The 26539-nt window shown below is 50.1% G+C and overlaps 1 pseudogene; it reads right to left on the bottom strand.

Annotated features, from left to right (window-relative positions):
- Positions 1–22451, bottom strand: part of LOC134433349 (zinc finger protein 551-like) — a 91512-nt pseudogene extending 69061 nt beyond the window's left edge.
- Between the last annotated feature and the right edge of the window lie 4088 nt (positions 22452–26539).

Here is a 26539-nt window from a genome sequence, read left to right as displayed (position 1 = left end):
TGTAATCCGCGTCAATAACGCCAGGTAAAACAAACAGTCCTAACATAGATGCAGAAGATCTCCCAAATAGTAGCGCACCCACCGCTTTGTTTTGTATAATAATAGGTCCTTGAACCCCCGTAGGGATTTTTTGCGGGTGCAGAGTCATTAGCGTTATGTTTACTGTGGCTGCCAGGTCCATGCCGAGGCTCCCTGCGGTGGTGGGCTGGAGACTCCCGGCTGCGGCGGGTTGGAGACTGCCTGCTGTGGAGGGTTGGAGGCCCCCTGCTGTGGAGGGTTGAAGGCACGGGGGGGTGTTGTCTCTGCAGTGGCAACTTGTGTCTGGGCGTGGCTGCTGCGGGAATACGCGCTCCTGGAGAAGTTTCCCGACCTCCGCTTACAAGCGCTTGTATGATGATTATCCATACGGCATTTCTGGCACCAGACTCCAGCAGCCTGGCACTCCTGGCGCGTATGGCCAAAGCCTCCGCAGCGAAAACATTTCATGCGGTCCCTTTTACTTGATGCTGCAAATGCGGCTGACGCTTGAAGAGGTGCAAGCGTGGCTAAAACCTGAGTCTGAGAAGACTTTGCCTGTTCTTGCAAGCCTACTCCTAGCTGTTTAATTGCGTCTACCACTAAAGCCTGCTGCCCGGTTGGCACAAGAGCCATCCTCTCTAATGCCTCCTCTATAGTCCAATTTGCTCCTAAGGTATTAAGTATGTTTCTAGTGGCAGAATTACAATTTTGGATCGCACGCTGTTTGAGAAGGGCCCCGCACATATATTCTGCTACTCCTGCCCTCTCAATTGCAGCTGCAGCTCTATCAATAAAAGCGCCAAATGATTCTTCTCTGCCTTGCTTAATTCCCATATATACTGGTATCCCTCCTGGTTCCTTTACCCTTTCTATTGCGAGTCTGACTAACCTCATTGCCTCCCGGCACTTTTCTTGACCTATTAAAGCTTGTGCCTCAGTGCGAAGGAATGGTCCCGGACCCATAAGCTCATTAACAGTGACGCCATGGAGGGGGTCACCCTGCTGCCTTTGTACTGCCATGCAATCATTTACGAGTGCCTGCCAATGGGCGTTAAACAGCAATTGCTGATGTTGGGTAAAGAGTAATTTAACTATGCCACGACAATCATTAATAAGAAGAATACTGGTGTCAAAAATATAGTTGAGCATTTGCTTGGCTGGTTCGCTTTTAAAACCAAACTGGCTAACAGTGGCTCGCAACCGAGATAACATCTTCCAGTCTAAAGCACTGATTGTAGCTTGAATGCCTCCTCCGGCCTGAGGGGTGAAAATAACCAGACAAGCCAGTTCGCTCGCCAAGCTTATCAACTCCTGGTCTCCCTTTTCCATGGCATCTTTGGCAAGAGCTGCCCACGCATCCCATCTTTCCCGGGCAATCATCGCCGCTTGATCGTTTTCCAACCCAGGGCTCTGATTGCTTTTCGGGAACGGAGCATACGTTTTTGGCTCTAGCTGCTGCAATGCAAGAGATACGGGAGACTCAGAAGGGCTATGCATAGCCTGCGGCAAAGCGGGCAACAAAGCACCCTGCGGAGCCCCCTGCGGAGCACCCTGCGGAGCTTGGCTCGTTAGGGGGGGCTGGCTTGTTAAAGGAGGCGGTGGAAGCGGCGCAGCGGGTAGTAAAGTGCTCTGTGGAGCTTGGCTCGGAGCCTGGCTTGTAGCCAGGCTCGCAGCCTGTCTCAGAGCCTGGCTCGGAGCCTGGCTCGCAGCCTGGCTCACAGCCTGGCTTGCCGAGGGAGGTGGCAAGGCTGGTAATAAAACCGTCCTCATTGTGGGGCCGAGACGGGTCCCCGACTCTTTATCAAACTCCTTGTCTTGATCGTATTCTTTATTACGATCATGAGCGGCAGTAGCCTGATGGGCAGCCCTCTTTTCCGCCTGAAACTGCAACAGCTCGGTGTTAATGACCTGCCATAATTTACCCATTTTCCTAGCAGTTTTATCATCGTCTAATGTAGCCTGCCATGATAAATCACCAAATTTACGCCATTCCGACAACTCGTGAACTGTGTGGGGATTCACAAAGACTCCCCGTTCCAGACCATAAGCCAAAAGACCTTGCAATTCCTTCTGTAAGTCTATTCCCTTAATTTGCCTTTTTTGCAAAAACATAATAAAAAGTTCATATGCGGCTTGCCTTTCCATACCTCTTTTAAGTGCACACTTTCACTTTGCAGCTTTTCCAGGCCTCGTGCCGCACGTATCGGCTGGTCCCATCTATATGGTCGCCAGGGCACAGTGCGTATCGGCGGCTTTTTTCCTCCACTCTGGTTTCGCGCTTATTTGCCGCTCTGGCTGCTTCGGAGCCCGAACCGGTCCTCACTTCTCGTGGTGTTCGCAATCCCCGTGGTGTTCGCGATCGTCGTGGTGTCCGCTATCACGTCCGGGTGTCACCATTTGTTGAAGTGAGGGGAGAACGACCATCCTGTGATGCATCGGACTCGAGTTTATTGATCGATCAGCCAGTTTAGTGTTAACGAACTTCATGCATATTCCAAAATCCCGGTTCATGATAGGCTAACAGAGAAAACTCTAACCACTCCTTTTGTTTTACAATACCGTTGATTGTTTACACAAAATAAAACCAGTGTTCCCACTGTGATATGAGAGGTTCTCAAAACTTCCATATCTGTTCCCAGGGTGCCATCTTTTCCCAGAGAAGGTGTTTTGCTTGTTATGGGAAGACTGCCTCAGAACCTTATTGTTTATACAGTGATGCCTGAGAGAGTCTAATTGTTTATAGAAATCAGGCTGGGAACTGCTTCACAACTACCTGTTACTTTTCTCTCAATTGCATGGCTTCATGGCCTTTTTCTTTAAGCCATGCTTGAACTAAACTCTCCACAATTGCTAACATCCATAAAGAAGATATATAAATGGTTTACCGTAATTTATTTAAAAGATGCCTTTTTCTGCATCCCCCTTGACAAAGAAAGTAGGAAACTGTTTGCCTTTGAGTGAGAAAACCCAGGGAACGGAAGAAAGACCCAGCTCACCTGGACACGACTCCCACAAGGCTACAAGAACAGTCCCACCCTATTCAGAAACCAACTGGCAAAGGAACTGGAGATTTGGACTGAAAATGGGCAAGTACCAAGAGATCAATACTTATTGTTGCAGTATGTTGATGATATACTGATAGCTACAGAAGAAAGAGCAACCTGTATAAAGGTAACCATTGAGATTTTAAATTCACTGGGAATGGGAGGCTATAAAGTATCCAGAGGAAAGGCACAAATTGCACAACAGACTGTGATTTACCTGGGATGTGAAATTTCACAGGGGCAACAAAAACTTGGTACTAATCGTATCCAAGCTATTTGTGGTGTTCCAGAGCCCCAGAATTTACATGAGCTGCGAGTCTTCCTTGGGATGGCAGGATGGTGTCGCTTGTGGATCATGGACTATGGACTGATTGCGAAACCCCTGTATGAAGCTCAGAAGATGCAGCCAATCACCTGGGGCAAACCACAGAAAGAAGCCTTCCTAAAATTAAAGGAAGCACTGACAACTGCTCCAGCATTAGGGTTACCTGATCTGTCTAAAGATTTTCAGCTGTTTGTACATGAAAGGCTGCGCCTAGCACTAGGAGTCCTGACCCAACGTCTGGGAAGCTGGAAAAGGCTAGTGGGCTACTTTTCCAAACAACTCGACAACATAAGTGCCGGGTGGCCCCCATGTCTGTGGGCAGTCTCAGCTACTGTGATCCTGATCCTGACAAGAAGCCAGGAAACTTACTATGGGAAGGCACAGAGATGTCTATGTACCACACATGGTAACCACTGTCTTAGAACAAAAGGGGGGCCATTAGCTATCTCCCAGCAGGATGATGAAATTCCAGGTAGTCCTGACTGAGCAGGATGATGTCACATTAAAAACAACTAACCTTTTCAATCCAGCTTTGTTCCTAGGTACCACAACTGAAGAAGGCCCATTAGAACACGACTGTGTAGAACTAATAGAGTACACCCATTCAGCAAGAGAAGACCTGAAAGACATCCCACTAGAGCAGCTGGAGTGGGAGCTGTTTACAGATGAGAGCAGCTTCATGGAAAATGGAACCAGATACGCTGGATATGCGGTAACAACAGTCAATACAGTAGCGGAGGCAAAGGCATTACCACCAAATACATCTGCCCAGAAGGCAGAACTGGTTGCTTTAACCAGGGCACTAGAATTAAGTGAAGGGAAAAAGGTAAATATCTGGACTGACTCAAAATATGCTTTTGGAGTGGTGCATGTACACGGAGCACTGTGGAAAGAAAGAGGACTGTTATCTTCTCGGGGTATGCACATTAAACATCAGGATGCAGTCCTGCAATTGATAAAGGCAGTACAAAAACCTGAACAAGTAGCAATCATTCACTGCAAAGTACACCAATCAGAAACTCCAAAATCTGTGAGGGAAATCGAAAGGCAGACTGGGCAGCCCGACAGGTTGCTCGAGAGGTACAAACAACAATGGCATTGATACCTTTGAAGCTTAATGTATCCCAATTCAATTTGCCTCCAAAACCAAAATATTCAGTAGAAGATGAGAGACTGGCACGTTTGCTAAATGCACAGAGGAATTCAGAGGGATGGTATGTGACTGCACAAGGACAAATAGTGGTACCCCCCTTGATAATGAGAGAAGTTCTACAAATTAAACATAACGAATGTCACTGATGAGAAGAGGCATTGGTAAAATTGCTAAAGCAGAGTTTAATTTCAGTACGGATGTTAACAATGGCAAAATCAGTAATGTCAAAATGTGATATCTGCTTGATAAACAACCCAGTGGCCAGGCAACAGGCACAGCTAGGAAGAATTTGGTTAGGAATAGAGCCAGGAGACTATTGGCAGGTAGATTTTGTAGAACTACCAAGAACCCGAGGATACAAATACCTGTTATCGGGGGCTGACACATTCTCTGGGTGGCCAGAAGCCCTTCCCTGTCACACGAACCAAACAAAGGAAACAGTTAAGTGGTTACTACAGGAGATTATTTCCAGATTCGGGGTACCCCTATGGGTATCATCAGATAGGGGACCCCATTTCATAGCTACAGTAGTAAGAGAAGTAAGTAGATTGCTGGGGATAACTTGGAACCTCCACACACCGTGGAGACCCCAATCAAGTGGACAGGTAGAGAGGATGAATCAGACACTAAAAATGCAAATCAGTAAAATATGCCAAGAAGCCAAATTGCAGTGGCCCCAGGCTTTGCCAATAGCACTGTTGAGGATTCGGATAAAGCCTAGGAGTGGGATGTCAGTCAGTCCTTATGTGATATTGTATGGGAAACCATATGAATCTCCTGAGCCTAACCCTAATGTACACATCACAGGAAAGCAGGAAGTGTATAAATATGTTCTGTCTCTTGGGAAAACTTTAGCTCGCCTTCGGAGTATCCTCGTGTGGAAAAGGCTGCTGACTCTCGAGAACCCAGTTCATAACATACATCCAGGAGAAGAGGTGTACATCAAGAACTGGAATGAGGAACCGCTGAAAGAAAAGTGGAGTGGACCCCATCAACAATTTGGTTAGTTTACAGCATCTTAAAGGGAGAGATACAGAAGAAAACGTCCTGGAACCAGAGGATAATAAAGCCACTAACATGAGATCCATGCCCACCATCTTCTGGTTCTCCAGTTTGTAATAGCATCCAGGAAAGTGTTTACATCAACCCTGGATTTGAAGAACCAAGTATGAACCAAGAACCAAGTATTCCTTCATTGAGGAATAAAGGACTGTATCAAGTGAAAACATTTACACCTATAGCGAAGTGAAAATGCTTTCAAAGGGGGGAGAATGATAGTGGAGCCCTGGAAAAAGTTAAAGATAGAATCTAAAATGTTAGGCTTTGTGCTTTCCCAGATCAACTGCACCTACGTAAGCAGTATGAAAAATTTATATAATTGTTAGATGTGATGATTGTTTAGTAATTAAATATAATTATTATATAGCCATAAGAAGAATAATGAGAAACTATGTTGGAAATTCAGAGAGGGGCTAAATTTATGTATACAGTAGAAAAATAAAAATTTAATAATTAACATGAAAGTTATATAATGATAGCATATAAAAACATGATCATTTTGGATGTATGGTCGGAATCAGATTTGGGTAATACCCTGATGCCCAGAGCTCTTCAATAAAAAAGCAGCACATATAATCCCTATGTGATTATGTTTTTGAACGCTAACTTTTTTTGGCAAGAAACCTTTCTGTGCCTCTGAGTGTCACAAGGCCCTGAGCCCAAAGGACACAAACCCAATGTGTTGTGGTTCCCACTGCAGGGGCTGCAGTTGGACCTTGGCTCTGCACAGGAGAGCTCTTCATTCCCTTTCTCTCTTTTCTCCCTCTGGGCACGGAGGGAGCTCCTGACTTCAGCATGTGACTTGTGTGTGCAAAGAACAAATCTGGGCAGAATTGGGGCAGGGAGGGTTTGGGGGGACCTTGGGATCTGTGCTGGGCACAGAAGGTGTTTTCCATTGCTCTGAGACTGTCTGCTGTACAAAGTGGATTTAATTTCCAGCAGAGGAATGACTTTTGCATTTGATGGAGCTGTGCCTTCCCTTGGCTTTTTTGGCTGAGAAGAAATGAACATCCCTCAGTGTCTCAGGCAGCTCCTTCTCCAAAGAAAGAAGGTGGGAGTTGGAGCCAAGGAGCTGATAGCTGCAGGTGCCGTCTGGGCTGGAGGGAGCTGAGATTTGCACAAGGCTGCTCTGAGTGCCAGGGCTTGGATGGGGGAAATGGTGGGGTGGGGGAGAGACAGAGTCTGATTGATTGTCAGCCATGGAGGGTCTTGATTTTCATATCTATTCAAACTGCATGAGGAGGTACCTGGAATAAGTGTCAATTGGAGTTTTCTATTAACAGGGGTTAAAAAAAACCTCAACAGGACCTAAAAAATGTTTTCTCACTGTATTTTTAAATAGAACATATTCAGTTGAATCCACTTCTGAAATCTCTCTTATTAACCACAAAAGATTTGGAAACAAAAATCAAATTTTTCCCGGAGGCTTGGCTTGTTAAGGTGTTCTGAATGTTAATGAGCCCTGGGACACTGAATTCCTGCACTGAAGAGCTGAAGGCTGAACAAGCCTCTGGAGCAGGAAAATTCAGCAGCAGCCTCCAAGGTGCTGAGGATGTCAGCAGCCCCCACTGAGGCCATCCCTGCCCAGAGACTGTGGGGGAATGGGCAGACAAGGAGAGCGTCCCTGGGGCTGGGGCAGCACAACTCAGAGGCACCAGTCGCTCCAGCTCGGCAATGGAGTGTGGAATGTGGCTGGGAAAGCCCTGCCTGGGCTGTGCCAAGCAGGACAGACAAGCCCTGAGTCCCATCCCCCCAAAACTCTCTCATTGAGACATTTACAAGGAATTACAGCTGTTTGTGGCCTCTGAGTTGGATGCACTGGAGAAACAACAGAAGAGATTCTTAGGAGCTCAAAAAAACTAAACAGCCTTTACTGGAAATTTTAAAAAATCAGAGAAACTTTGGCATAAGATTTATTATGGCTTCGTAGTGGTTTTGGTTTGTTATTTTAAGATTTTTCTAATCTTGAGATTTCTTAATTAATGGATTGATGTGTGTGGTGGGTTTTAGTGTCAGTTAATTATTTATTTATTTTTTGTTGTGAGATAGGATTATGAGAAAGGTAAAGGAGGCCTAAAACTTTGAAAAGGGCATAAAAGAAAATTTTACTAAATGGAAATACAAGTACAAAGGCAGTAAGAATTAAAGTAAAGTCTTTGGAACACTTTTTTTTTCCTTTGCAACTTTCTTTTTTTTTTTTTACTGACAATGTAAAGAAAGTAAACTGAAAATTTCTAGTTAGTTCACTATTTCTAGAATAGTCTTTTTTTAGTTTACTTTGGGAATGAAGTTTTTCTTGTTAAGGTTATGGAGATTTTTTTACAAGAGGTTAAAACAGGGTTTTTGGGGTTTTAATTTTGTCATGGAATAAAGTTTTCTGGGGAACTTTGTTATTGTGAGGCAGGTTTTATTGCTACAAGCATTTTTCCAGCTCGCTGATGGGCCATGTCGACTTATGGGGTATTGTTTTAAAGATTAATTCTTTAAAGGTTAACTTTTTCTTATTTACTTTTAAAATTATTTTCATATCTGGGGATAGAGATCTTCTCTTGGAGATAGTGGATTGCTTTTTTTCTGTTTAAAATTTTGAGGAAATAACAGTTTTTTTAACATTTGTTTATTTTAGCATGGAGGTTTTAATTTTATATTAATTTGTGTATTTTGATTTTTTTTTAGTTTTCTGTGTTATAATGGAAAACAATTTTTTCATTATACTTTATAGGATGATTTTAGCGTTAAGATAAAAGTATTTTTTCTTCTTTTTTATTTACGATTTCATTTCTTCTTTACTGACTTTGATGAGCTTATATTGGTTTTTTGTATGCTTGTATTTTGATTTTTCTTTTACTTGAGGGAAGATTGAAGTATTGAAAGGGTTAACACCTGACCTGTCAGTAACTTGGGGTGGAAGTTGTGGTTGGGTTGTGTTAGAATTTGTTTTATTGATCATTTTGGTGTTTTTTGTGTTTAATTTTAGTTGTAGTGTTATTTTTTATGGGTTGTAGCTTGTAGGGGTTTTGGTTTTAGTTGTTTTGGGGGGAAGGGACTTGGTGGTAAGATTTTAATACCTGTGGGTAGCTTTGTACTGGTTGGGGTTATGTAGCCTCTTTTGTTTTCCTGTTTGGTAGTTGTTGGGGTTTGGTTTGGTTAGAATGGGACAGATTGCAGGGGGGGTGGCCTGGGGAGGGGGGAAGGGGCTCAGCCCACAGCAGGATTGCTTGGTTTGATTTGGTTTGGTTTGGTTTGGTTTGGTTTGGTTTGGTTTGGTTTGGTTTGGTTTGGTTTGGTTTGGTTTGGTTTGGTTTGGTTTGGTTGAGATGGGGGCCAGGGCCAGGGTCTTCTGCTTCTTTGATGACTGGAAAAGAAAGAGGAGGTTCCTCAGTTTTTAACATTTGTGTTTAACAGAGGCGTGTTCAGTATCTTAGTAGTTTAACAGATTGTCAGTTACACAAAGACTTTTGTATTACTTTTTAAAATTCTTCTCATGTCAAACTACTACAGACAATCAACCAACAAAAAAACTTCTCAAAGCATTGACTTGGCCCATTCAACTTCACAAACTCTAAACCTGTTCAATTTTTTGTTAATCCAAATTTGCAGGAGCACAGAAACAGATGAAGAAGACACAGAAAGAGAGAAAGACAAAAAAGATTCAGAGAAGCACACACAGAGCTTCCAACTCCTGGATTCCAGCACTGTTCAGATGGATATTCCAAGAGGAGGTAGGGTCAAGATGTGTGCTTGCCTTGTGGTCAGCCTTCAATACCCCTTGGTCTTCCTGGCCCCTTCCCCCAGGTGGGGCTTTGGCTAATTTGGTCCCTCAGGAGCTGGGCTGGGGCTGCAGAGGTGACTGTGGAGCATTGCCTGTGCTGTGCCAGGGACTGGCAGCCACTGCTGGGCTGGGATAGAGGCTCTGGGGGAATTGGGGTTCCAGGGCAGGGCAGGGCTGGACCTGCCCCTTCCTCTCCCACACATGAAATGTTTCTAGCCAACAATCTCCCCCACTCTGTCACAATAGGCACTCTTGGAGCTGGAACCCAAATTTGGCCATGGGCACCTGGCCAAGGTGGACAGTTCTTTTCCATAGGAAGAGAAGCACAGAACCCCAGTATTTGGAAGGCAGGTGAGAGCCTCACTGGGCCAAGGCCAGCCAGACTTGTCAGGAATGGCAGATTTTGTCTGGGAACAGTCTTTGGATTTAGGAAATTTTGAAAGTGGAACCCCAATCTTGGCCATGGGTACCTGGAGAAAGCAGGACAGTTCTCTTGCATGGGAAGGTAAGCAGAAAGCCTTGCCCAGTATTTTGTGGATAGAGGGGAGGTGAGCCCCATGAAACTATTGCCAGCCAATCTTGTCCTGGCATAATTCCTACGTGAATAATCACTGGATATAAGGTAATTTGGAGGTGAAATTCCAATTCTGGCCATGGGTGCCTATAGCAGGACAGTTCTTTTCCATAGGAAGGAGAGCACAGAGCCACAGTGTTTCAGCAACAGATGAGGAGAGACCCTCAACATGCCAAGGTCAGCTGGACCAGTCAGGCAGTGTATGGGAGGCCAAACCATCCAAACCTGTTCTGTGTTCCCTTGGTTTTATGGGGCCCCATAGTGTCACAATGATGCCCTTGATTACAAGAAGACCTGCAGTATCACAATGGACTCTTGGTTCAATGGGGTATCACAGTGTCAAAGTGGCCGCAAGGTTCATAAGGCCCTGCAGTGTCACAATGGTCCCAACAATTCCATGAGGCCTTGCAGTGTCACAATGGTCTCTGTGGTTCCACAGGCCCCACGATGTCACGTGACTCCTCTGTTCCATGAGCCCATGTCACAATGGACCTTTGGATCCTGAAGGTTTGCAGTGTCACAATGGTCTCCTTTGGCTCCACACTGTCCCAATGGGCACTGATGACTAGAGGCCCCTCTGTGTCACCCTGGAGCTTTGGTTCCATGCATCCCTGCAGTGTTACAAAGGTCTCTTGGTTTCACAAGGCCCCACAGTATCACAATGGTCCTCTTGGTGCTGTAGGGACCCCCAGGGTCACAATGGCACAATGGTCTCACTGATGCCATGAGGCCTCACAATGTCACAATGCCTTGTTTATTTCATGGGGCCTCATAGTGTCACAATGGTCTCCATGATCCCTCAGAGTCACAATGGTCTCCTTGGTGCCATGGTGCCCTACAGTCTCACAAGGGTCCCTTGGCCTCAGAGGCCCCCACAATGTCACAATGGTCCCTTGGTTTCACAAGACCCCAGTGTCACAATGGTCCCTTGGTCTCACAGGGCCCCACAGTGTCACTATGGTCCCTTGGTTCCATGGCCCTCTGCTGCTGCATTCCCCCCTCCCCTTCTCAGGCCACCCTGCCAGCTGAGAAATGCTCCTTGGGCCTCGGCCTTGGCCAACAGCCCCTGGGCTCAGCTCCTCTGCAGCTCATCACAAACACTGTCTGCTCCAGGCACTGCTGCTGCCCAACCAGCTTCTTCTTTCTGTAGGAGCAGCCCTGGGAACTGTTTTTGTTCCCTCAGTGGCACAACATCCCTGTTCTCACACTGCCAAAGAAAGCTGTTGCTGCCAAGTGCAGCCAGGATGAACCATTGCTGGGACTGAAGCCCCTCTCTTAGGGCCCTGCAAACAGCGCTCCAAAAGGAGCCCTTGGAGCTCTCCTGGGCCAGCCACTCCTTCTGAGTGGGGCCTCTCCCAGCCGGGAACTCTCCCGTTTGCTGCACTCGGGGATCCCCAACAACGACGGAGCCTGGGCCGATCCCCCCACTCCTCCAGGCTCAACCCTTGGACTGCTGGGGAGATGCCAAAAGATCCACAGTGAGCATTCCCTGCCCTCAGGGGAATTGCTCACAGGTGCCTTGCACTGACTCTGTGTGTCTGTGTGCACACAGGAGTGCCTGTGCTGGGGAAATGTGGCAAAAATGCTGCTCTCTGAGGGGTTTGAGTGCCTTGGATAGCTGAGTCAGTCAGATATCCAGATATTAGTAAGTGAGGTTAAGTCAGGAGGTCTAAGCTAAATTAAATGCTGTAAGAGTTGTTCTTTTGCTAAGTTGTTATATTTAATAGAAGTTAAGGGCTATGTTGAATATTGTTAAGTATTATTCCTCTGTTAAATTGTGAAGTCATAGGTTTTAAGTTATGTTAAATCCTGTTAAGTGCTGTTCTTTTGCTAAATTGTAAAGTTTACAATATCGGTTAAGGTTAAAGTGTAAGTTAAATTTGAGTCCTGTTAAATTTGAGTTCTGTTAAGCTTTAGGCCATATTCCTTTTATCCTTGCCCTCACTGTCCTTTTGTCACACAAACACACAGGGACAGTTCTCTGTTCATTTCTGGTTTGACTGTCTGGATTTTTTTTGGTTTTGTTGTTGCTTTGTTTCCTTGGTGTGCCTGAAGTGTCCAGTCAGGAGCAGAGTGATCCAACTCTGGGATCTAACCCTGGAATGTCATGCAGCTGAATGTGATGTCACAAAACCATCCTGTGATGTCACTGTCTGTTCTGTGATGTCACAGCCTGCGCTATCATGTTACACAGACAATTGGTGATGTCACAACTCACTCTCTGATGTCACAGAGACATCCTCCATGATGGCAGGATCTGCTCAATGGCCACCCACTCTACCCTATGATGTCAAAGACAGCTCTGTGATGTCACAACCCCTCTCAGTGATGCCAAAAAACCCTCTCTGTGATGTCACACTGAAACTATAATATCACAGCACACACTTTGATCACACAGCCTGCTTTATAATGTCATACAGCCATGCCATGATGTCAAAGCCTGCTCTGTGTTGTCACAGACTCCCCTCTATGACGCCATAGCTGCTCAATGACCTCACACAACAAACTCTGTGATGTCACAGCCCAATCTGTGACTTCACACAGCCCACTCTGTGCTGTCACACAGCCCCTTGCTGACATCCCAGCTGCTCTGTGCCTCTATGACACAGCCACAGAGGGGACATCCCACAGCTCCTGCCAGTGCTGAGCCCCTGAGAGCTCTGTCTGTGCCCTGCTGGTGTCCCTGAGGGGCCCTGGCAGTGCCCCAGCCCTGCTGGTCTGTGCACAGGCACTGCTCCTGGCCAGAGCTGTCTCTCTGCAGTGCTGCCCTTGCCAGGAGCTGCCTCTGGGCCAGGAGCCCGGCCCAGCTCAGCAGCACAGACACAGCACAGGGACTTTAATGAGCCTCTGGGGCTTTGGTGCTCTTTGCATCAGACCCATCCCCCAGAATAGGCTCAAAGGCTTCTCAAAAACTCAAAGTGAGATTCAAATACTGAAGTTTCTTGTACTTTAAATAGATCCCTGTGAGTGACAGGACTGAGAAAGTGTCCCCAGGTACCAGGGAGAGCAGAACACTGGAGGCAGTGATCGCAGCTGGGGACAAGCAAGGGAAAGGTGTGTCTGCTGCTGACCAAAGCTGGATGTGTTTCAGGAATGCAAAGGGCCAAGGCCTGAGCCCCAGCCCCTGGCCAGGCAGATCCTGTCCCTCCCTCCTTGCCCAAGGCTCTTCCCGGGATGGGCACTGGCATGTGGGGATGGGCAATGCCAAGGGCAGGAGCATGGGGCGGCCCCTGCCAGGCGTCTGAGCAGGGACAAGGAGGCAATGAGGCCCCAGGCCTGCAAGGGTTACATATCCCCTCATGGCCTCAGGCCCAGGCCCAGCAGCCATGGCCAAAGTGCTGCCCATTTTGGCTCTGGCAGGGCTGTCTTGCAGCTGCTGCCCATCCCTGTGCCCTGTGCAGCCCAGGCTGTCCCACGGTGTCCCTGCCCTGCGCCTCTGTCCCTGCAGGCTGTCGGCATCCCCCGGCTGCCCCACGTGGCTGGGCCCTTCCTTTGCTGACAGCTCTGCCTCCTGCCTGCCTTTGCCTGCCCACACAAAGCCTGGGGCTGCTCCAGGCTCCTTCTGGGGGATGTGCTGCACCACAACCCTGCCCTGGCAGGGAAATTCCTTTCTCCTGGTGTCCACCCTGGGCCTCCCAAACTGCCCTTGGTGCCATCATTTCCTTCTCATGCTTATATCCTCCAGGAAGAAAAGCTCCAGCCTCTCTGAAACCTCCCTTCCATCCCTCCCAGACTATTCCTGTTCTGTCCTCAGTCTCCACACCACTGAGCCCAGAGCCATCACTCTACCTGCTGGTTATGTAGTAAGGCCTCCAAACCCCATTCTGGGAGATTTTTGAGTCCTCTCCAAGGTCTGTGAAAATGGAAAAATAGTGATCAAAGATATCTTCTCCCAAATTTTGCAGTGACAAAACAAGGGTCAATATCTCTAAACTGAATGAGGGTGGACTTACACTTGTTAGAAGAGGAAATATTTTACAATTATGAAAGTGGCATGAAACTGCAAGTGTTTTTCCAGAGAATTGGATTCCCCATCCCAGGAATTGTCCAAGAGCAGGAGCTTTGTGCAACCTTGCCCATTGAAACCCTCTCATCCCTAGTGACAGAATTCCTGCATTGTGGTTTCTCTGATTTGCTGGGTACCCTCACAACGCTTCTGGCCAGAATGTCTGCTGAGGGCAGCCAGGCTGCTGCAGGGGCAGTGGCCTCAAAGCCATCACCATGGCAGCCCTGTCCCCTGGGCCTGGCTCTGCCCTTTCCTCTGCCCCTGCCTTGGCTCTGCTGGCATGAAGAGTTTTGTCATTAATATCTTGTCCCCAAGGTGCTGGGGCCAATGGCTTCCCAGTCAGGCTCCTGGAGCAGAAGTGGCTTTTCAGAGCCCAGCCAGGAATGAGCCCTGAGGCAGCAGCTCTGCAGTGGTGGCCACCAGGCCGGGCTGCCAAGGGAGGCTTCTGGCCATGGCCTGCAAGCAGCTGCTGCTGCCAAGGTGCCTTTGGTGCCTCAGGCTCTGCCTGGCACAGCTCCCAGCACGGCACTCTGCCCTTGTGCCCGAGCCCTTCCCTGTGCTGGGGCTGGCCTGGGGCTTTTCCTGCAGCGGGACCTGCCCTGCTGATGGCACAGGAAAGGCAGTTCCTGCTGGAGCAGGAGGCTCTGCCTGCAATGGGCTCCAACAAGGTCCTGTTTGGAAAGCCCCCAGTGGGAAATGAAGGAGGGGAGTCACACTGCTTTGGGGGTGAATAATGCAGAAACCAGCCTGACTCCTCCATCCCAAAGTTCAACATCCTCAGAGGGAGCTGAAGCTGTGGCAGAGCTGGAAAAATCCCCAGAGAAAGGAACAACCAAGTGACACCACTGAGAGCTTCTGCAGAGCTGCTTAGCTGGCCCAGCCTGGGCACATCTGACTGACAGGGCAGCACCTCAGACGAGAAAAGCCCCATCCCAAATTGTAATGGCAGCATCTCCTGACATTTCCCTTCTTGAGGGGTGTGGGGATTCCTCCCAGTGGTGGGGACACCCTGAAGGTCACTGCTCCAGGCTGAGCCAAAGGGAATTGCCCATGATCATTGGTCTGGGGGAGTGACACCAATGTCTGCTTAATTACAAGTTTTGCTTAATACAGTTGCTTTGAAATAATTTCCTAGTGCTCTGTATAATATATTTTATGTCTCTTACATCCTGGCATTAATATTTCTGATTAAGGCAATTTTGTCTAATCATTACCATAATAGAGAATACATATTTATATAAATATATCTGCCCATGACAGGAACCCTGTGAGTGTCTGGGACATCCCAGCTGTTTGGCAGCCTGGGGACTCCTGGGATGTCACCATGGAACCCCCATGAGTGCCTGTGACAGATCGGTGCCTTTGCAGCACAAGGTCCCCTGGGATGTCACCATGGAATGGCTGAGACTGCCTCTGACCACAGGGCTCTTTACCATCCCCAGAAAGCCCTGGGAGGTCTCCATGGGGGCCCTGTCTGTGCCTGTGACATTCCAGCTCTGGAATAGCCTGGAGACTCTTGGAAAATCCCCAAGGAGCCCCTCTGAGGGCCTGTGACAAATCTGATCCTAAGCAGGCAACCATCACCAGCCTCCTGTTGCTATGGTCAGTTTCCGTGGCAACCATCACCACCTCCCTGTTGCTATGGTCAGTTTCCATGGCAACCATCACCAGCCCCCTGTTGCTATGGTCAGTTTCCATGGCAACTATCACCAGCCCCCTGTTGCTATGCTCAGTCCCTCAGCAGCTCCATGGAGACCCCATGCCAGGGGTGGTTGCCATGGACACCAGCTCAGGCCTTCAGCCACAGCCCATTGCCATGGCAACCATTGGCAGCCCCATCCCCAGGCTCATGGGATCCCAGAACCACAGAATTGGCTGAGCTGGGAGGGACCCATCAGGATCCTCCAGTCCAACTGCTGGCCCTGCACAGGACACCCCAACAATGCCAGCCTGGGCCTGGCAGCACTGTCCAAACACTGCTGCAGCTCAGAGAGCCCTGGAGCTGGGACCCTTCCCTGAGGAGCCTGAGCAGGGCCCCAGCAGCCTCTGGGCAAAAACCTTTTCCTGACATCCAACTGGAGCCTGCCCCGACTCAGCTGCAGCCATTCCCTCCACTCCTGTCCCTGGGCACCAGAGGGAAGAGGTTCCCACAGCCCCAGCCAGGGACCTGCTCCCAAGGCTGTTGCCATGGCCACCAGGGCTGGGACCAGCTGGGATGCTCGGTTTCCATGGGCCAGTGTTCAAGAATGGGATTCCCCACTTTTCTGCTCTTGCTAAAACCGCACTGCCCTTGCTGCCCACCTGCCTCTCCTGGAAAGCACAAAAGGCAAAGATCCGTGGCTGGGATAAGAACAATTTATTAGGAACAGGAACAAGATAAGGGACAAACAGAACTGAAACAATATTGATAACAGAAGGGATAAATGAAACAGTTTCCTGGGAAAACTAAAACACAACTCACTGGGTCTTCCTGGCCACAATTTCCCCTGTCTGGAAATGACACCCTTCTTCTCAGGGAGAGAGAGAGAGAGAGAGAGAGAGAGAGAGAGAGAGAGAGAGAGTGTCCCTTTTCTGCACCTGGAAATTCTCTGAGGTGGGAGTGAATGTAATGACACAGCCATGGCAAGACCCTCATGTTTTTCCATGCCACATCATGACACTGGTAGGGGCAGGAAAAGGGACAGGTGTCTTCCCATCATGGATCATGGGGAACATGGATCACCAGGGTTCTTCCCAATGTGGGTTCTCCCATGGGGGATGAAGCTGGAGTGGTGGATGAAGCTGTTCCTGCATTTGTGGCATTTGCAGGGATCCCTTACTGGTGGCTACATTGGTGTCTGGTCAAGTGAGAGCTGGTGGTGAAGCTCTTCCCACACTGGGGACACTCGTAGGGCCTCTCCCCTGTGTGGATGCGCTGGTGGATGATGAGGGTGAAGTTGTGCTTGAAGCCCTTCCCACACTCAGGGCAGTGGAAGGGCCTCTCCTCGGTGTGTATTCGCTGGTGCTGGAGGAGATTGGAGCTGCTCTGAAACCTCTTCTGACACTGGGGACACTCGTAGGGCCTCCCCCCAGTGTGAATGCATTGGTGCCTGATGAGTTCTGACCTGTAGCTGAAGCCCTTCCCACATTCCCCACATTCATAGGGCCATTCCCCAGTGTGGATGTGTTGGTGGCTGATCAGGGTTCTGCTCTGCCTGAAGCTCTTCCCACACTCCAAGCACTTGTGGGGCTTCTCCCCATCATGAAGCTGCCCATGGACCACCAGCTCTGGTCTCTGTCTGAAGCTCAGTCCACCTTCTTGGCTAAGGGAGGGTCTTTCCTCCTCAGAGCACACTGGGCTGGGTTTGGAGCCCTTCTTCCTGTGGAATCTCTGGGGATTTTCCTCCCCGTTGGATTCCTGTGTCCTGGAGTCAATCATAATGGCCTCTTCCACGAGGTTCTGCTGTGGGGATTTGTCCTCCCTGTTTCCAATCCTAAGCTTCTGGTCTGGGGGAGGAAAGACAAGCAGCGGATGGGATTTGGTTCCGTCCTGCAGGGAAGGGGAAGGAGATCCCCCCAGTGCATCCCCAGCAGGATGGTGTTGGCAGCAGGGTTTTCCGGAAGCTGGGGGCCATCCTGGGCTGGAAGATGGAGCAGGAGAGAGGGGGAAAGGTGCACTCACTTCCTCCTCACCTGCCCAGGTGTCCTGGGGATCCTTCCTCTTCCTCACAGCCTCCTTTTCCATCTGGCAAAGGTTTGGGAATGGGAAATCCTTTTTTGGGTGGAAAACAAGGAATGAGTACATTGAGTTTTGCACTGGCTTTAAGGCAAACCTGGGGAGGGTCTAAACCAGAATTACAATTAAAAAGAAAATGAAGATCAAGGCAATGATACAGAAACACTGCCTTAAACTGACAGAGTCAGGATATAACCTGACACCCTGTTGTTCATGGTGGTGGCAGTAGTCCCAGTAAATGGTGACTGCAGTCCTGTTGGAGAGATGAACACTATTCTGTCGAAGCAGTGATCCTATAGAAGGGTCTGGTCTTCCTCTGGATGTCCAGTGGTGGCTAGGGAGTTCTTGTCCTCTGGGAATCCAGTAGGCAAGCTGCTCTGGTGTAGCAAAGTGTCAGCTTATATTCAGGTAGGAATGCTTGGATCCTCCCCCTGGGCGGAGCATCCCACAATGGGAGGATGGAATTTTATCAGTTCTGCAGTGACACTCAATGGCCCATTCACAGGAGATATCTCCCCTGGAGGGCATTATCAGGGCTGAGTCATGGAAGAGATAAAGAACATTGCCCCACCTGTTTATAACAGTTGATGAAGATGGTGATTGAAAACATGCATTTGGTTACATCTTGCATGGCAACCTGAAACAGTGGGGTAATCCCTGCTCAGGTGGTGAACACCACCCCCCTTACCCAAACTGGCTCAGCTGTAAAACCCCCACCCTGGGAATGCCACGCATACAGGGGACAATGTCACACTTGCCCTGCTCCAGGGGAGGTCTTTGTCCCTTGTCATTCCCTTGCTCTCTCATATTTTCTCTTTCTTTCCATCTCTCTCTCTACCTCACATTTACTGTTCAATAAAATCCATTTTGGATTTGGTCGTGTTAGCACCTTAATTGGGGCAGAGACATCTCTCTAACAATTTTCTTAACCATATTGCCTTATTATTTTGGCACAGTGAGTTCAGGGCACTGTTCTCTGACCCCAAGTGCCTTTCACAACAGCATGGTTCCCTCCACTGAGGAGGTTGTGGTTCTCTCTGGAAGAACTCTTGCAAACTTGGACACAGTCCCTCCTTCCTCCTGGGAAGCTTATGGAGCTTATAAAAGCTTTATTTCTTTATGGGAGAAATGATGAGGAAAATGGCTTTTATGGGTGGCCAGTGTAAAGAAACTAATTTGCTGTCTTTCCTTATAAAGTTAAAATCACTGGAGGAAAGGGAGCAAATGATACCATCGAGACTGACAAGGTTCATTCACCCCATGGTGAGGAACGGAAGGCGGCAGAAAGTCCCACAAGAAGCCCAGCTCAAGTAGCTAAATTTCTGAATAAGTCCTGAATTCCCAGGCTTGAGGGCTTTACCAAATATAACAATCATTTTTCTCCGTATCCCTGTCACCTTTGTGACAGCTACACAGAGCTTTCCCTTCCTTTTAATAAACTGTATTGGGCCAAATTTCCACTTTCCTTTCATCGGAACCTGCCAGCAGCTGAGCTGGAGCTGTGCAGGAAGCAACGAATATTGGAATTGCCACATCACTGCTTAGATTGCCAATTTATTCACATTTGGATTTGTTTGCGCTTTCATCACAAGTGACTCGTGGGAAATCAAATATTCTTCAAAGTGATTTATGAAGAGTCAAGTTTGATTTCTGCCAACTTTATTTTGTCCAGTGCGCAGGGCATGCTCAAGGGGTCTCTGTGCCTCTCGCCCTGGAGGATGCTTGGCAGGGGCTTGGGGGGATTTTTCCTGTCCCTCTCACCCCAGGCCATTCCCCAGGGGGTCTCCATCATTCTCAACCCAGGGAATGCCTGGGGGGGTCTCCCTCTCAGCCCAGGGGGTACTCAGGGCAGTCTCTGTCCCTCTCAGCCCAGGGGATGCTCGGGGGTCTCTGTTCCCTCACCCTGGGGGATGCTCGGGGGTCTCCATCCCTCTGGCCTCAGGCAATGCCTGTGCAGGGCTGGGGACCAGGGGCTCTGTGTCCCTCTCACCGCTGAGGGTGCTCAGGGCTGGGGGGGCTCTCCCACCTTCTCACACCTGGGGAGGCCGGGGGGGTCTCTGTCCCTCTCAGCCCTGCTGTGACCCCACCCAAACATCATTTGGGTCAGAGGGACAGAGACACCCCCAAACCCCCAGAAGGGCTGAACCTGGGATTTGGTTTGGGGCTTAGGGTTTAGGAAGGGGCTGGAATTGGGGCTGGGTTGGAGTTGATACTGAGATTTGGATTAGACCTGGGATTGGGGTTAAGGCTAGACATGGGATTGGCTTTAGGGCTGGGGTTGGGATTGGGCCTGGGGCTAGAGAATCTGGCACTGGGATGTGATTAAATACAGAACTGTGAGTGTGTCTAAACGTGGAGTGAGACTGAGACCAGGATCAGGGTCAGGTTTGGGATTGAGCTCACCCAGAGTGGGACAGGGGGGATGTTACAGTGGGAAGGTTTGGGGAAAATCCTTGTTTGGGGAAAAACAAGGTGTGAAGGCCTTGGGTTGGGGATTCCTCCCACCCACGTCCATTTCTAGAAGTCACCTGATGTCCAAAAATCAATAGTAAATAAAAAAAAAACACCAGGAGTTTCCCATTTCCAGTCTCATCCCTCTTGGGTTATGGTTGGTCCCCCATTTCAGGGCTGCTGGGGTTCCCATGGGTCCTGGGGATCCCCCCGCTACAGGGTCCTCCTTTCGGATTCTGGGAGGTTCTGGGGTCCCAAGGTTCCCCTCTCCTGCCTCCCCTCAATCCAGCCCCTTGGGGTTCCCCTTTCTTTCGACCACCCTGTCCTGGTTTAGGGCAAAATCGGTTGAAACCCTCCAAAAGGAGTTTCCTCTAGAATGCCAATTCAGCAGCCCCACCCTCAGCCAGTCCGGGAAAATATTTCCTTAGAGGAAAGTGGAAAAAAACTTTATTCTACAGCCAAAGCATTCACCAGCACAAAAACTGAACAATATTAAGCAATAAAACATCCTGCTGCTCCAAAATATATTACAAACTCCGAAAGTTCCTCCTTGGGTTGTAGCTCAGCGTACTCAATGTCTTATCAGTGCCTTATCAGTGTCTTATCAGTCTATTATCAGTCTCTTATCAGTCCGTCCAGCGCTGGAAATGCCTCCTCGGCCCTTGCCCATCCCAGTGGGCCACAGGTGCGAGCTGCCAGTGGTGTTGTGGCTTTTCAGTCCAGAGAAGGTTTAAACAGCTCCAAAGAAAAAGAAAAACCACAGTCCAGGGAACTTCTCTGCCTCAGCGAGCTAAAACTAACTAAAAGCAAAGGACAGCTCTGTCCTGCTGGCTGTCCATCCAGCAGCTGGAATGTAGAGGAATGCAGTGTATGAGAACAAACTGCTGCTTCTTCCTCCTCCCCTTCGCTCTCAGAACCAGCCTTAAAGGTGCAGAACTCATTTCTGGGCTAAACAGACTGATGGGGTACGAGCATCATGAAGTCACCCCAGGACACCCCTGTCAGGGTCAGGGGGTTCCGTCCCCGCCTCATGTCCGGGCTGCCGGGGGTCCCCCAGCTCCGGTATCGCCCCTTCCCCTCTCCCCGCCCCGGGGGTTCCCCCGTTCCACAGCCCCGGCTCTCACGGGGATCCCCAAAACCAATGTCCCGCCCTGTCGGTACCGGGCCATCCCCACGTGGACCCCCGAGACCCTCCGAGGGGCGATCGCGGCTCCTCTGCCCCCGAAAAAGCTCCTCTTAGGGAGCCCGGAGATACCCGGGGCTCGAGTCCGGGATCTGCCGGCTCCGAACACTCTCCAAAAAATCCTCCTGGAGACCCCTGGCTGGAGCCGGGGAGAGCTCGGCCTCCGCCCTCCCCTTCGGCTCGGGGCTGGGGGCGATGCTCCCGGGGCAGGGGGCGCTGCAGGCTCGGCGTGCGGGCGCTGCGAGCGCCGCGATTCTCCCGCTCCTGCTCCCGCTCCTCCTCTCCCTCCTCTTCCTCCCGCATTTCCTCCGCTCCCAGCCCGGACCCCCCTTTCCCACCGCTCTGCCCCGCGGCCCCGCAGCACCGGCTGCTGGGTGGGGGAGCCCCCGATCGGCCCCAGGGCTGGGCAGGGGCTCGGGGACCCCCCCGGGGCGGATCCGTCCCCCCGGCCCGAGCCCCAAATTCCGCTCCGGGGCCGCCGGGCTCTGCGGGCCCGCCTGGCAACCGGTGAGTCATCGGCGAGAAAAGCTCTGGTTGGCTGGGAATTGGTTATTGCCTCCTCTGATTGGCTGGAATTGTAAAAGGCGCTACGCCCTGCGGGTGTTCCTGGGAGCTGCGGAGTCCGGGCGGGAGCCTTTTCCCTTTTCTTTCTGTTCTCTGAGACCTCTTTCCTTTTTCTTTCTCTCTTTGAGACCTCTTCCCGATTTCTTTCTCTCCCTATCTCCTCCCCATTTCTTGTTCCGTTCAGTCCACGCTCAATAATCGTCGGTTGCTTTCCCACGCTCTCATTCGCTCCTTCACTGGGGCAGAGGCGTCTCTCCCTCGCGGGGTCGTAATCCATGGACAGGGTCCCTTCCCACCCCAGTCCCTGGAAAATGTCCTTCAAAGCCACCTTTGCTGTGTGCTCTGGGAGCCCACAGAGCTGCTGGATCTTCTCCCCTTGGGAGGCACGGCAGGAGCAGCACCCTGGGAGCCTCGGGAATGCCCCTCTGGGATCCACGGCACACACTGCCAGGGTCTGGAATTCCAGTTCTCAGCTATGAAAAGGTGTTCCTGCCCTTGAGGGCAAAGCTGTCAAGAAGGAGCCAAAAGCCAGGTGGAACAAGATCTTACAGTGGCATTTCACTGCGAGCCTTCTTAACTTCCCCCATTGTTGTTGTAGCTCCTGAATTGGGAATTAAATCCCGGCACGGTCTTTGGTGTGAGCTGCCCTGGGTCAAGGGAGATACTGAGAGAGAAACAGAGCAGGGAAAGAGAGGCAGGAGAGAAAAGAGGGCACAAACACAGTCAGCTGAGAAGAAAAATGCAAACAATAATTATCTGCTGATGTGGAATGTAACAGGAGCATCTGTGATTGGTCTTCTGTGAGTGTTTGGATTTGCTGACCACTCACGGGAGAGTTGGTCCTTGCTTTCTGCTGGACAAAGAACTTTGTTATTAATTCTCTTCTTTCTATTCTTAGCTTAGCAAGCCTCTGCAACTTTTCTCTTTATTCCTTTTAGTATAGTTATAATGTATTATATATCATATATCAATAAATCCAGCCTTCTGATCATGAACCAAGATTCTCGTCCACTTCTCTCACCCTGAAGACCTTCATCAGGTCGCTGTAATAGAAGAACAACAAAATATTTTCTTTACACTCCGGGCCCACAAAGGCGATTTACCTCATCGGTTCTCCCATAAGTCACTCAGAAGAAGCTGCAGCCCAGTTTCAAAGAGTTCCTCCAGAGAGAACCACAACCTCCTCAGAGGAGGGAACCATGCTGTTGTCAAAGGCACTTGGGGTCAGAGAACAGTGCCTAAACTCACTGTGCCAAAATAATTTCACAGTCTGGTGAGTCTGGTTAAGAAAAGTGTTTGAGAGATTCCTCTGCCTCAATTAAGGTGATAATGAGACCAAACCCAAAATGAATTTTATTGAACAGTAAATGGGATAAAAAAGGGGGGACAGGAAGGGAATGACAGGAAAAAGAGCCCTCCCCTGGAGCAGGGTAAGTGTGACATTGTCTCGTGTGTGTTTGGCCTTCCCAGAGTGGGGGTTTTACAGCTGAGCCAGTTTGGGTAAGGGGGGTGGTGTTCACCCCCTGAGCAGGGATTACCCCACTGTTTCAGGTTGCCATGCAAGATGTAACCAAATGCATGTTTTCAATCCCCACCTTCAGCAACCATTATAAACAGGTGGGACAGTGTTCTTTATCTCTTCCATGACTCAGCCCTGATAACGCCCTCCAGGGGAGATATCTCCTGTGAATGGGCCATTGAGTGTCACTGCAGGACTGATAAAATTCCATCCTCCCATTGTGGGATGCTCCGCCCAGGGGGAGGATCCAAGCATTCCTACCTGGATATAAGCTGACACTTTGCTACACCAGAGCAGCTTGCCTACTGATTTCCCAGCGGACAAGAACTCCCTAGCCACCACTGGACCTCCAGAGGAAGACCAGACCCTTCTACAGGATCACTGCTTCGACAGAATCGTGTTCATTTCTCCAACAGGGCTGCACCACCATTTACTGGGACTGCTGCCACCACCCTGAACAACAGGGTGTCAGGTTATATCCTGACTCTGTCAGTGTAAGGCAGTGTTTCTGTATCATTGCCTTGATCTTCATTTTCTTTTAAATTGTAATTCTGGTTTAGACCCTCCCCAGGTTTGCCTTCAAACCAGTACAAAAGGCAATGTGCGCACCCTTTGTTTTCTTCCCAGAACAGGATTTCCCATTCCCAAACCTTGATTGGATGGAGAAGGAGGCTGTGAGAAAGAGGAAGGATCCCCAGGATACCCAGATAGGTGAGGAGGAAGTCAGTTCCTATTTCCCCCTCTCTCCTGCTCCATCTCCCAGCCCAGCACAGCCCCTGGCTGCAGGACAACCCTGCTGCCAATGCCATCCTGCCAGGGATGCACTGGGGGAATCTCCTTCCCCTTCCCTCTGGCATGGAGGCAATTCCCATCCTGTCCTTGTCCTTCCTTCCCCAGGGAAGGAACTGAGGATGGAGACCAGGGAGGAAAAATCTGCATGGCAGAACCTCGTGAAAGAGGCTGTTTTGAGTGATTCTAACGCACAGGAATCCAACAGGGAAGAAAAACCTCAGACATCCCCCATGAGGAGGGGCTCCAAACCCAGCTCAGGTTGCTCTGAAGAAGAAAGAGCAACCCTGAGCCAGGAAGGTGGACAGAGCTTCAGCCAGAGTTCAGAGCTGGTGGTCCATGAGCAGCTTCATGATGGGGAGAAGCCCCACAAGTGCTTGGAGTGTGGGAAGAGCTTTAGGCGGAGCTCCCACCTGATCAGCCACAAGATGATCCACACCGGGGAATGGCCCCACAAGTGTGGGGAGTGTGGGAAGGGCTTCAGCTACAGATCCAACCTTGTGACCCACCAACGCATCCACACTGGGGAGAAGCCCTACGAGTGTCCCCACTGTCAGAAGAGGTTTCAGAGCAGCTCCAGTCTCCTCCAGCACCAGTGGATTCACACTGAGGAGAGGCCCTTCCGCTGCCCTGAGTGTGGGAAGGGCTTCAAGCACAACTCTGACCTCATCAAGCACCGGCGCATCCACACTGGGGAGAGGCCCTACGAGTGTCCCCAGTGTGGGAAGAGCTTCATCACCAGCTCTCACTTGACCAGACACCAACGGAGCCACCAGTAAGGGATCCCTGCAAATGCCACAAATGCAGGAACAGCTTCATCCACCACTCCAGCTTCATCCCCCATGGGAGAACCCACATTGGGAAGAACCCTGGTGATCCATGTTCCCCATGATCCATGATGGGAAGACACCTGTCCCTTTTCCTGCCCCTACCAGTGTCATGATGTGGCATCGAAAAATATGAGGGTCTTGCCATGGCTGTGTTATTACATTCACTCCCACCTCAGAGAATTTCCAGGTGCAGAAAAGGGACACTCTCTCTCTCTCTCTCTCTCTCTCTCTCTCTCTCTCTCTCCCTGAGAAGAAGGGTGTCCTTTCCAGACAGGGGAAATTGTGGCCAGGAAGACCCAGTGAGTTGTGTTTTAGTTTTCCCAGGAAACTGTTTCATTTATCCCTTCTGTTATCAATATTGTTTCAGTTCTTTTTGTCCCTTATCTTGTTCCTGTTCCTAATAAATTGTTCTTATCCCGGACCGAACCCTTGCCTTTGTGCTTTCCATGGGAGGCGGGAGGGCAGCGAGGGCAGCGCAGTTTTAGCAAGAGCAGAAATAGGGGAATCCCATTCTTGCACCCCAGCCCCTGGAAACCAAGCATCCCAGCTGGTCCCAGCCCTGGTGGCCATGGCAACAGCCTTGGAAGCGGGTCCCTGGCTGGGGCTGTGGGAACCTCTTCCCTCTGGTGCCCAGGGACAGCAGTGGAGGGAACGGCTGCAGCTGAGTCCGGGCAGGCTCCGGTTGGATGTCAGGAAAAGGTTTTTGCCCAGAGGCTGCTGGGGCCCTGCCCAGGCTCCCCAGGGAAGGGTCCCAGCTCCAGGGCTCTCTGAGCTGCAGCAGCGTTTGGACAGCGCTGCCAGGCCCAGGCTGGCATTGTTGGGGTGTCCTGTGCAGGGCCAGCAGTTGGACTGGAGGATCCTGATGGGTCCCTCCCAGCTCAGCCAATTCTGTGGTTCTGGGATCCCATGAGCCTGGGGATGGGGCTGCCAGTGGTTGCCATGGCAATGGGCTCTGGCTGCAGGCCTGAGCTGGTGTCCATGGCAACCACCCCTGGCATGGGGTCTCCATGGAGCTGCCGAGGGACTGACCATAGCAACAGGGGGGCTGGTGATGGTTGCCATGGAAACTGACCATAGCAACAGGGTCCCAGTGATGGTTGCCATGGAAACTGACCATAGCAACAGGGGGCTGGTGATGGTTGCCTGCTTAGGATCAGATTTGTCACAGGCCCGCAGAGGGGTTCCATGGGGACTTTCCAAGAGTCTCCAGGGGGTTCCAGAGCTGGAATGTCACAGGCAGAGACAGGGGCTCCATGGAGACCTCCCAGGGCTTTCTGGGGATGGTAAAGAGCCCTGTGGTCAGAGGCAGTCTCAGCCATTCCATGGTGACATCCCAGGGGACCTTGTGCTGCAAAGGCACCGATCTGTCACAGGCACTCACGGGGCTCCACGGTGACATCCCAGGAGTCCCCAGGCTGCCAAAGGGCCAGGATGTCCCAGACACTCACAGGGGTTCCTGTCATGGGCAGATATATTTATATAAATATATTTTCTCTATTATGGTAATGATTAGACAAAATTTCCTTAATCAGAAATA

The sequence above is a fragment of the Melospiza melodia genome, unplaced genomic scaffold (assembly GCF_035770615.1).
Source record: "Melospiza melodia melodia isolate bMelMel2 unplaced genomic scaffold, bMelMel2.pri scaffold_18, whole genome shotgun sequence".
Lineage (NCBI taxonomy): Eukaryota > Metazoa > Chordata > Aves > Passeriformes > Passerellidae > Melospiza > Melospiza melodia.
Note: the sequence above shows the minus strand (reverse complement) of the source record. Positions and strands in the feature narration are given on the sequence as shown.